Raw genomic sequence first — 13029 nt, 5'->3', positions numbered from 1 at the left:
TGATCTTTTTGTCCTTCCTGTGACATCGGGTGCTGTAGGTGTGCTGGAGGACAGGTAGTCTCCCCTGTTTATGCGTTGGGCAGAACGCACCACCCTCTGGAGAGGCCTGCGGTTGCGGGCGGTGCAGTTGCCGTACCAGGCGGTGATACAGTCCGATGTGGATAGGGGCGTGCTCCCTCTGTTGTTTCCTGAAGTCCACGATCATCTCCCTTTTTTTGTTGACATTGAGTGAGAGGTTATTTTCCTGGCACCACTCTCCCAGGGTCCTGACCTCCTCCCTGTAGGCTGTCTCGTCATTATTGGTAATCAGGCCTACTGATCGTCAGGCTTACTGTCGTCTGCAAACTTGATGATTGAGTTGGAGGCGTGCGTGGCCACGCAGTCATAGGTGAACAGGGAGTACAGGAGAGGGCTGAGCATGCACCCTTGAGGGGCCCCTGTGTTGAGGATCAGCGAAGTGGAGGTGTTGTTTCCTGCCTTCACCACCTGGGGGTGGCCCGTCTGGAAGTCCAGTACCCAGTTGCATAGGGCGGGGTTCAGACCAGTGGTGTAAAGTATTTAAGTAAAAATACTTTAAAGTACTACTTAAGTAGTTTTTTGGGGTATCTGCACTTACTTTTTATATTTTTGTCAACTTTTACTTCACTACATTCCTAAAGAAAATATAGTTTTTTTTACATCATACATTTTCCCTGACAACCCAAAGTACTCGTTACATTTTGAATACCTAGCAGGACAGGGAAATTGTGAAATTGACACACTTATCAAGAGAACACGTGGTCATCCCTACTGCCCATGGTCTGGTGGACTCACTAAACACAAATGCATCTTTTGTAAATAATGTCTGAAAAACAAGAAAATGGTGCTGTCTGCTTTGCTTAATATAAGGAATTTGAAATTATTTATACTTTTACTTCCACTTTTGATACTTAAGTATATTTTAGCAATTACAAGTATATTTAAAACCAAATACTTTTAGACTTTTACTCAAGTACTATTTTACAGTACTATTTTACTGGGTGACTTTCACTTTTACTTGAGTAACTTTCTATTAGGGTATCTATACTTTTACTCAAGTATTACAGTTGGGTACTCTTTCCACCACTGGTTCAGACACAGGGCCCTGAGTTTAATGATGAGCTTGGAGGGTACTATGGTGTTGAATGCTGAGCTACAGTCAATGAACACCATTCTTACATAGGTATTCCACTTGTCCAGATGGGATAGAGCAGTGTGCAGTGCGATGGCGATTGCATCGCTCTATTGGTGCGGTAAGCAAATTGAAGTGGGTCTAGTGTGTCAGATAAGGTAGAGGTGATATGATCCCTGACTAGCCTCTCAAAGCACTTCATGATGACAGAAGTCAGTGCTACGGGGCGATAGTCATTTAGTTCAGTTACCTTCGCTTTCTTGGGTACAGGAACAATGTTTGACATCTTGAACTGGGATAGGGAGAGATTTAATATATCCGTAACCACTCCAGCCAGCTGGTCTGCGACATGCTCTGGGGATGCGGCTAGGGATGCCGTCTGGCCCGGCACACTTGCGAGGGTTAACACACTTAAATGTCTTACTCACGTTGGTCACAGAGAATGAGAGCCCACAGTCCTTGATCGCGGGCCACGTTGGTGGCACGGTGTTATCCTCAAAGCAGGCCGTGGAAGAAGGTGTTCAGCTTGTCCGGGAGCAAGACGTCGGTGTCCGCGACTTGGCTGGTTTTCCCTTTGTAGTTCATGATTGTCTGTAGACCCTGCCACATATGTCTCGTGTCTGAGCCGTTGAATTGCAACGTCTGTATACTGACGTTTTGCCTGTTTGATTGCCTTGCGGAGGGAGTAACTACACTGTTTGTATTTTGCCATATTCCCAGTCACCTTGCCATGGTTAAATGCGATGGTTCGCACTTTCAGTTTTGCACGAATGCTGCCATCTATCCACGGTTTCTGGTTTGGGTAGGTTTTAACAGTCACAGTGGGTCCAACATCTCCTATACACTTCCTGATGAGCTCAGTCACCGTATCCGTGTATACGTCAATGTTATTCTCGGAGGCTACTCGGAACATATCCCAGTCCGTGTGATCAAAACAATCTTGAAGCATGGATTCTGATTGGTCAGACCAGAGTTGAATAGACCTTAGCATGGGTACTTCCTGTTTGAGTTTCTGCCTGTCGGAAGGGATGACCAAAATGGAGTCATGATCTGATTTGCCAAAGGGAGGGCGGGGGAGGGCCTTGTAGGCATCCTGGAAGTTGGAGTAGCAGTGGTTGAGTGTTAGCAGCGCGAGTACTACAGTCAATGTGTTGATAGAACTTCGGAAGCGTTTTCCTCAAATTTGCTTTGTTAAAGTTCCCAGTTGCAATAAATGCGGCCTCAGGATATGTTGTTTCCAGTTTGCACAAAGTGTAGTTCCTTGAGGGCTGTCATGGTATCGGCTTGAGGGGCAATATACACAGCTGTGACTATAACCCAAGAGAATTCTCTTGGGAGGTAATACAGTCAACATTTGATTGTGAGGTCGGGTGAACAAAAGGACTTGAGTCACACCATGAGTTGTTAATCATAAAACATACATCCCTGCCTTTCTTCTTCCCAGTGAGTTCTTTATTCATGTCTGTGCAATCTACTGAGAACCCAGCTGGATGTATGGACGGGGACAGTATATCCGGAGAGAGCCATGATTCTGTGAAACAGAGTATGTTACAGTCTCTGATGTCTCTCTGGAAGGAGATCCTCACCCTGAGCTCATCTACTTAATTATCCAGAGACTGAACATTAGCGAGTAATATACTCAGAAGCGGTGGATGGTGTGCACGCCTCCTGGGTCGGGTTAGAGGTCCACCCCTAATACCTCTTCTTTCTGGGCTAATAATATAAGAAATAACACACAATAAAAACAAAATACTGCAAAGTTGCTTAGGAGCTAGAAGGAGCTAGAAGCAGGAGCTTGAAGCAGAGCCGCCATGTCTGTCGGTGCCATCTTGAGTGAGTCTCTCTGTCTCCCAGAATAGCTGGGAGACAGAGATACTTGCTTTAGTCCGAGGTAAGGCCCCTTCTTCTGGTACCACTGAAGGCCACAGTGTTCAGACAGGCAGCTTGAAGAAGATGTCACTATCCAGGCCCATGTCACAGCATGCAGTGGTCTGATAGGGAGATTACAATCAATGCATTATGTACCTTTCATCACAAAAGCCATGATAGCATTTACTGCATTTTGCTGAACAATTCAACCTTTTAGTGTAATTGATAAGGAAATTCACATACACTATTCAGTTGATAAACATTGACTGTAATACCTCTAGGGCAGTGGTAGGCAACCCTGGCAACACAATCATGTTTTTGATTTAACCGACCTTGATTTAACCGACCTGGAAGACCAGGCAATCACTGAACTGATCAATTAGTTTGGTTGGTCAGGGCTGCGTTCAGTACATAAAAACTTAATAGAATGTTCAATTGAATGGAAACTGTGCTGTACTGAACGACCAGTAAAAAACGGGGAGGGGTTGGGTTGTGGGTTCAAAATGCACCGCTGCCCTTTAAATTCGTCACTCATTGCGTCAAGCCACACCCCGTCAAGCCACACTACGGCACACCAACCGAACGGAGCAAACATATCTCAAAGTCTGGTGTGGTTCCTATTTGGAACAAAATCCTGCATTACCTGCGGCACTCCTGAAACAGGATTGCCTACCCCTGCTGTAGGGTACTGTGGTGAAACGTCTTATGTGCAAGGGGTAACAGCTTATTGGGCAACAGCTTTCTTTCAGGGCCCATATTCACAAAGTGTCTCAGAGTAGGGATAGTGATCTAGGATAACCTCCCCCTTGTCAGTGTAAATGTACTCAATGTGTAGAAAAAACTGATCCTACAATCAGTACTCCTACTCTGAGGTTCTTTGTGAATATGGGCCCTGGCCTGTCAGCAATGCCACTCCACCTGAAATGCAACAACAGCAAAAACATTAACAAGAATTAGCTTAGTCAGTCAGTAGCTAATGAAACACTAATGTAAATGTGCGCAAGCCTAATCAGCCAAATTATGAAAACACAGCCTATTTGCAGTGAAAGTTTTTTGGGCTGACTTTCAGTCACCATCACATCAATATACAGGTTTGACAAAAAGGGCTCTTCAGTCAGTATTTTAGCTAGTCGTAAAAAAAATCTACCAAGATCCATAGGTAAGGCTGTACATTCGAATATGAATGTTCGTTCCACATAGTAGGTCAACGGTGAGCTAATGTGGCTTATTTCACAGTGGTGTCAAAGTCCTGCATTAAGAGCTACAACACTAATATGTGTGTAAACTCTTCACAGTTGTGTTTTGTGGGTGTCACTGAGTAGGCTGACACCACATTTCATGGACGCAAGATCCATATGTAAGGCTGTACATTGCAATATGAATGTTCAATATGCACAATAGGCTGAATAGTAGTGAGGTGATTTCCCACAGTTAAAGTCCTGCAATAATGTTAAAATTGATGTAAACTCTTCACAGTTGTGAACATTTCCTGGACCCAAAATCCATAGGCAAGAATGTACAGTCAGTGGCGGATTTAGGTATAGGTGACATGGGCAGACGCCCAGGGCAGCATCTTGCCGGGGGCGGAACCAGGCGCCCGCACCAAAAAAATTGGAATGGTGACATTTGTGCGGTTTTCTATAGCTCACTTGCACGTCACGTCAAAGACATCATGTCACCGTGTGGGACTGTGGGTTAATTAACCTTGTCGGAGTGATTCTAGTTTGTGAGCTCGGCAGGCTACTGCCTGGGAAGGTCTCCCACTCAGAAGTACGAGATGGGGAGGGGGGCGGGGGTAGGTTGACCTCAGGTCTCCCCACCGGAAGCCCGAGGTAGTGGGAGCGGGGGAATCTATCAAATAGCGCACCTCTAACTTTGTACAGTACTAATGCAATTAGTACAATCAGTCATACTGCAAAATGATACCAAATAAACCACAATTCATTCATAATAGTGTATATAGCTTCACAGACATTGTTGCATTTATTTCTGGTTTGTGCGAAATCGTCAGGGTTTAGATGGCAGTTGTGCAATTTAGTTTGTGTGTTTTTTGTTTGAAGTACAATAGTGTAATAATCAGGTTCTCTTCTTTATAAGTGTGTTATTCTATTTGTGTATTTATGTGATACAGGATTTGTGAAATGTAGTTTTCTTTGTGTGTTTTTTGTTAGCAATAGGGTAATAATGTAATAATTTGATTCTCTTTTTTATTTGTGTTTATGTATTACAATTAGTTTATATTTGTCTATGTTACTGTCTTATTTTTGTATATATTTGTATATTTATGTAGTTTTCAATGTTATGATTATGTATTTGTGTTGTTCCAAATGTCTGAATGAAAATTACAGTTAGTGCAGAATGGTGCTTTTTTTTTTTGGCAGGGGGAGGGGGGCTGAAGGGGGGGTTCGCCCAGGGAGCCATACAAGCTAGAACCGCCACTGTACAGTGCATACAGTATGCCCCCAATGCAATCATGAAGTCTAATACATCCACAGTGCGATTTCAGCAGATTTTTATTGTGTCAAATTAACTAATTATTGTCTTTTGTTGAATTTATATAGCAACATTCCAAACTTGTTAAGCATTATCTACTCCAACTTGGGCATGATTCCACTATTTGTATCTGTTTGCATCAGTTCTAATGCAGGACTTTTATTTTGAAGGCGAACCACAAAGTCCACTATTGTGGCTAATCGTTATTGTGGCTAGCTTCACATAGGTGGTGCAAAAGCAGGCAAAAGCAATCGAGCAGGGCACCTTGACATTGATCAAGCAATGTTGCGTTAGATACCACCCACAGATGTTTTATTGACACCCCCTCGTTATCATATTGGCGGAAGAAATACAGAAATTAATAATTGAATATATACAGATATGTAGAAAAAATGAATGCATTTGTCAGTGTTTTTTTATTTCCTTGCTCATGTATTTAATAATGTGTGTATTTATTTATTTATCCATTTATGTGTGTATTTATTTATTTATTTATTAATTATGGAAGGTTTGATCCTCCATAGGCGAAGGCGCCGTTAGCTAACATAGTGACAAGTGCACAGGTGTCGTATCAAGGTGCTGAGGCTTTCCCACTGGCCTGCTGTATCAAGGTCTTGCCAGTAGTACCATTAGCTAACATGGTATGGAATTACTTTTGTGCCTTTAATATCAAGCAAACATTTTGAATTTAAGAACAAAGTTCTTAGTATTGCACACACAGTATTGCACACATCACAAAACATTAAACCAAAAGTATTGAAAACAAAATAAATAATAAGGAAGGAAATCATTTTCAAAAGCAAGAACAAATGAATTATAAATTGATAAAAACAAATAGTTTTCAGTACAACCTTTTCAATGATAGCTCGATTGCGATGAAATGCTTTGCTTTTTGCATGCAATTCTTTGGTTATGTTACCCTGGACATTGGTGTGTTGCTACCATTCAAATTAATTTTTTAATATATCACTATTATGAGATAAGATCACGTTATTACAAAATAAATAAATAACTCGTTATAATAAAATAATTCATTATCTCATCCTTATATTTATATATATTTTTAAATAATTTTTTTTACAACGTTATGTCGCAATTACAAAATAATCCGTTTCCACGTTATTATGAGAAATAGCCTTTATTATGCTGAAACGTTAACATAGGTTACATGGCAAGCTTGGCTTCTTCTCATGCACAGGTTGGCATTGTGGCCGGTTTGCTTGAGTTGATCACCTTTTATTTTCTCCTCAGTTTGAGGGATTGGGAGATATTAGTGTTATTGAGCCATATAGATGGTGTTGTCATTAGTTTACCTACATTTTGGAGAAATCTGAGTTCTCTACAGCTCTACATCAGACAGAAAAAAACAATCTGACTTCCTTGAAATAGCACTATTCCTTCTTGATCCAACATGGGAAGCTTCATGGATACAAACTAATGCATCTTAATGAACTGTACAAATCTATAAACAAGCAAGAAAACTTACAACCAAGCTTTTCTGGTTGACAGCGATTTTAATTCCGCGTCACTAAAACACAATATGCCCAACTTCCATCAACACGTCTCCAATGCCACTAGGGGTGATAAAGTCCTAGACCACTGTTACTCTACCCACAACCAAGCATACAAGGCCCTCCCTCGTCCGCCATTCGGCAAATCAGATTATGACTCCGTACTCCTGCTTCCTGTTTACAAGCAGAAGCTCAAACAGGAAGTACAGTTGAATTCGGAAGTTCACATACACTTAGGTTAACGTCATTAAAACTCGTTTTTCAACCACTCCACAAATTTCTTGTTAACAAACTATAGTTTTGGCAAGTCGTTTAGGACATCTACTTTGTGCATGAAACAAGTAATCTATCACAATTCTAGTGGGTCAGAAGTATACATACACTAAATTGACTGTGCCTTTAAAAAACTTGGAAAATCCCAGAACAACAGCAAAGGACCTTGTGAAGATGCTGGAGGGTACAAAAGTATCTATATCTTCAGTTAAACGAGTCCTATATCGACATAACCTGAAAGGCCGCTCAGCAAGGAAGAAGCCACTAATCCAAAACCGCCATAAAAAAGCCAGACCTCAGTTTGCAACTGCATATGGGGACAAAGATTGTACCTTTTGGAAAAATGTCCTCTGGTCTGATGAAACAAAAATAGAACTGTTTGGCCATAAGGACCATCGTTATGTTTGGAGGAAAAAGGGGGAGGCTTGCAGTGTTGAAGGAAGTCCCATAAAATTGTTAAAGACTCCAACCACGCAGACCATAGACTAGTATCTCTGCCTCCACATGGCAAGCGTTACCGGTGAGTTAGAAAAAAAGGCATTTCACTGTACTTGTACATGTGACATTAAAACTTGAAACTTGACATCGAGGAACAGCATATGTAAGTGTCCTTTTAGAACTCTGAGATATACTGCAGCAGGTAACTTCAAGTGTAAACTACATCAAGCCCAGGGACACAACATTCACTGAGGAAATTCTGAAATTGCATTTTTGTCCCCCCCCAGTTTTATCATTGCACTGTGATATAAAAAGAGGCATTGTGTGGCCCGCGCCAACAACAGCGAACAGAAGCAACTGTTGTCTCTGTGTGTTTTGCTTTTCTGAGAATTGTAAAAGCAAGGAGAGCATAAATTGGCTACGCTATTTGACTGATGTATCTGGCAAGGTAACTGCTGTTTGACTTAACAGAAAAAATGTATTTATTCCCAGTGCAGAGCTAGTAGTAACTGCCATGTAACGTTACCTAATGTTTCCTCCCCTCTCGACTGAAGTTCTGTCAGAGGCCAGTTCTACCACAGCCAGTTCAGCTCTAGCTATCTGTCAGCATTTCGCTACACTCGCATTAACATCTGCTAACCATGTGTATGTGACAAATAAAATTTGATTTGAGGTAGGAGTATCTAACAGCTGTTGTATGTATTGAAATGTTTTGTAGCGTTTGTTTTGTCTCGTTTCAACAGAAGTAAATTAACTTGGCTCATTTTCGCCAGTTGATGTACCATTAGCGCTATCCAACAGTTGGTTAACGTTAGCTATTATTTTTCCCTCGATCACACTAGACCTGAATCAAACAATGAAACCAGCGGCCAAACGATTGAAGACCAATATTCTGATGTTTTTTGACAGCTCAATTGGAGTTTCTATTAGTTAGTATAGCAATGTAATGTTATTGATCTGTCAGTTTTTCTAGCTAATTCCATACTTTTCACACTGACACGGTATAAGGTATAAACAACTCTACAGGCTTCACTGTCATGGTGCTGTTACAAACAACAGACATAATACACTGACATATCGACAAGATAAATACTCTTAGCAGTCTGTAAAGATAGAATGATACTTTCATCTACTATAGTCCTGCACAGCCTTCCAATGTATTATATTTAAATGGTTCTAAAGTATTGTTTGCATTTGTATATTGAAAGGTTTCTGGTTTGCTCAGATAAATTATTACATTTCTTTATTACTCTGAATCTAAATGTTATTTTGCTTATTTCTCTTTTCTGCTGGGATAACACATAGATTGTGGACAATCAATTCCTAGTATTGACTGAATGTCTGTGTCTTACCAACTGAATACTGTTGTGAATGGAGTTTGGCTGTTTTAAATGGTGTACATTGTGAAATAAAAGAAGCATGATGCACAGATGCAACACTTTATTCTCTCTGTGCAGTAAACACTGGACAAGCCAGAAGCGTCAAAGATTGAAACTATAATATTTCAAGGCAGTTAATTATTATTATAATAATTATTATTATTATAATTATTAATTCTAAAGGTAATTATTTTCAAACTGTATCAAGGGTTGATAGCTTTTCCCTATGACACAAAACATGTCAAACAAAAATGTGAGGAAGACCTGGTATTGATGCTGAATGGATACGGATATGTTTGAATGCCCAGTCATGTTCATGTAATCTCAGACATAAATTACTGCAGTTTAAGACCATCCATAGAACATACTTTATTCCAGTGAAACTGAATATCATGCACTCAGAAATGGCATTCCTCTGCTGGAGGTGTAAAAGACAAAAGGGGACATATTTGCATATGTTATGCTCTTGTGAAGGCTGGCTGAATTCTGGCAAAGAGTATGTTCATTTATCTCAGCATGTCTACAGATTCTCCCTTCCCCCTGTTTTTGTTTGCTTGGAAATGTTGATACAGGAGACTGCACCATAAATCTGCACCATGAAGTGCAGATTATCAGCTTTCATTTGAGGGTATTTTTTATCCATATCTTGTGAAACACGTAGAAATTACAGCATCTTTTGTTTTCTGAACAAAAATATAAATGCAACATGTAACAATTTTAAAGATTTTAATGAGTTACATTTCATATAAGGAAATAAGTCAATTGAAAATTAATTCATTAGGCCCTAATCTATGAATTTCACATGACTGGGAATGTAGATATGCATCTGTTGGTCACAGATACCTTAAATAAAATGGGCCTCAGGATCTCATCAAGGTATTTCTGTGCATTCAATTTGCCATCCATAAAATACATTTGTGTTCGGTGTCTGTAGCTTATAACTGCCCATACCATAACCCCAGCGTCACCATGGGACACTTTGTTTACAACGCTGACATCAGCAAACCGCTCGCCCACACGACGCCATACACGTGGTCTGTGGTTGTGAGGCTGGTTGGATGTACTGCCAAATTCTCTAAAAAGACAGTTGAGAAATTAACATTGAACTCTCTGGCAACAGCTCTAGTAGACATTTCTGCCGTCAGCATGCCAATTGCACTCTCCCTCAACTTCAGACATCTGTGGCATTGTGTTGTGTGACAAAACTGAGTGGACTTGTATTGTCCACAGCACAAAGTGCACCTATGTAATGATATTTTTGATATGCCACACCTGTCAGGCAGATGGATTACCTTGGCAATGGATAAATGCTCACTAACAGGGATGTAAACATATTTGTTCACAAAATATGAAAGAAATAAGCTTCAATCAGCTTGGAAAATTCCAGAAAATTATGCCATGACTTTAGAAGCTTCTGATAGGCTAATTGACATCATTTGAGTCAATTGGAGGTGTACCTGAGGATGTATTTCAAGACCTACTTATTTCGAGACCAAAATCAGTGGCTCTTTGCTTGACACCATGGGGAAAATCAAAAGAAATCAGCCAAGACCTTAGAAAAAATTTTGTAGACCTCCACAAGTCTGGTTCATCCTTGGGAGCAATTTCCAAATGCCCGAAGGTACCACGTTCATCTGTACAAACAATAGTATGAAAGTATAAACACCATGGGACCACGCAGTCGTCATACCGCTCAGGAAGGAGACCCGTTCTGTCTCCTAGAGATGAACGTATTTTGGTGCAAAAAGGGCAAATCAATCCCAGAACAACAGGAAAGGACCTTGTGAAGATGCTGGAGGAAACAGGTACAAAAGGTTTGCAACTGCACATGGGGACAAAGATCGTACTCATTGGAGAAATGTCCTCTGGTCTGATGAAACAAAAATAGAACTGTTTGGCCATAATTGTCACGCCTTGGTCTTAGTATTTTGTGTTTTCTTTAATTATTTGTTCAGGCCAGGGTGTGACATGGGTTTATTGTGTTGTCGTATTGGGGTTTTTGTAGGCATTGGGATTGTGGCTGATTAGGGGTGTGTCTAGCATAGGCTTGGCTGCCTGAGGCGGTTCTCAATCAGAGTGAGGTGATTCTCGTTGTCTCTGATTGGGAACCATATTTAGGTAGCCTGGGTTTTACTGTGTTTTCGTGGGTGATTGTTCCTGTCTCTGTGTAGTGTTCACCAGATAGGCTGTAATTAGGTTTTCACATTTCGTTTGTTGTTTTTGTATTGATTTAGTTATTTCATGTATCGCTATTTTTTCATTAAAGAACATGAGTAACCACCACGCTGCATTTTGGTCCGACTCTCCTTCAACAGACGAACGCCGTTACAATAATGACCATCTTTATGTTTGGAGGAAAAAGGGGGAGGCTTGCAAGCCGAAGAACACCATCCCAACCATGATGCATGGGGGTGGCAGCATTACGTTGTGGGGGTGCTTTGCTGCAGGAGGGACTGGTGCACTTCACAAAATAGATGGTATCATGAGGAAGGGAAATTATGTGGATATGTTGAAGCAACATCTCAAGACATCAGTCAGGAAGTTAAAGCTTGGTCGCAAACGGTTCTTCCAAATGGACAATGACCCCAAGCATACTTCCAAAGTTGTGGCAAAATGGCTTAAGGACAACAAAGTCAAGGTATTGGTGTGGCCATCACAAAGCCTTGACCTCAATCCTATAGAACATTTGTGGGCAGAACTGGAAAAGCGTGTGCGAGCTCATTCATCACAAAACCCACTGATATTGGCAACTATTTTAATATTTTTTTCATTGGCAAGATTAGCAAATTTAGGCATGACATTCCAGCAACAAACACTGACACTACACATCCAAGATTACCTGACGAAATTATGAAAGACAAGCATTGTATTTTTGAGTGTAGCAGAGGTGAAAAAAGGATTTTGTCTTTCAACAATGACAAGCCACCATGGTCTGACAACCTAGATGGACAATTATTGAGGATAATACCGGACGATATTGCCACTCCTATTTGCCAAATCTTCAATTTAACCCTTCTAGAAAGTGTGTGCCCTCAGGCCTGGAGGAAAGCAAAAGTCATTCCGCTACCCAAGAATAGTCAAGCTCCCTTTACTGGCTCAAATAGCCAACCAATCAGCCTATTACCAACCCTTAGTAAACTTTTAGAAAAAATGGTGTTTGACCAATCTTATAGGGAAGGACATTCAACAAGCACAGCACTTACACAAATGACTAATGATTGGCCTTGATGATTGATGATAAAGAAGATTGTGGGGGTTGTTTTGTTAGACTTCAGTGTGGCTTTAGACATTATCGATCATAGTCTACTGCTGGAAAATATCATGTGTTATGGCTTTACACCCCCTGCTATTTTGTGGATAAAGAGTTACCTGTCTAACAGAACACAGAGGGTATTATTTAATGAAAGCCTCTCCAACTTAATCCAGGTAGATTCAGGAATTCCCCAGGGTAGCGGTTTAGGCCCATGACTTTTTTCAATCTTTACTAATTACATGTCACTGGCTTTGAGTAAAGTCAATGTGTCTATGTATGCGGATGACTCAACAGTGTACACGTCAACTACTACATCAACTGAAATGACTGCAGCACCTAACAAAGAGCTGCAGTTAGTTTCAGAATAAGTAGCAAGATATATGTTCGTCCTAAATATTTCAAAAACTAAAAACATTGTATTTGGGACAAATCATTCACTAAATCTTGTAATGAAAATATGGAAATCTAGCAAGTTGAGGTGACTAAACTGCTTGGAGTAACCCTGGATTGCAAACTGTCATGGTCAAAGCATATTGATACAACAGTAGCTAAGATGGGGAGAAGTCTATCCATAATAAATCCCTGCTCTGCCTTCTATACCACACTATTAACAAGGCAGGTCCTAGAGACCCTGGTTTTGTCACACCTGGAATATTGTTCAGT

This window comes from Oncorhynchus tshawytscha, linkage group LG02, assembly GCF_018296145.1.
Source record: "Oncorhynchus tshawytscha isolate Ot180627B linkage group LG02, Otsh_v2.0, whole genome shotgun sequence".
NCBI classification, from domain to species: Eukaryota; Metazoa; Chordata; class Actinopteri; order Salmoniformes; family Salmonidae; genus Oncorhynchus; species Oncorhynchus tshawytscha.
This window is presented reverse-complemented; position numbering follows the sequence as displayed.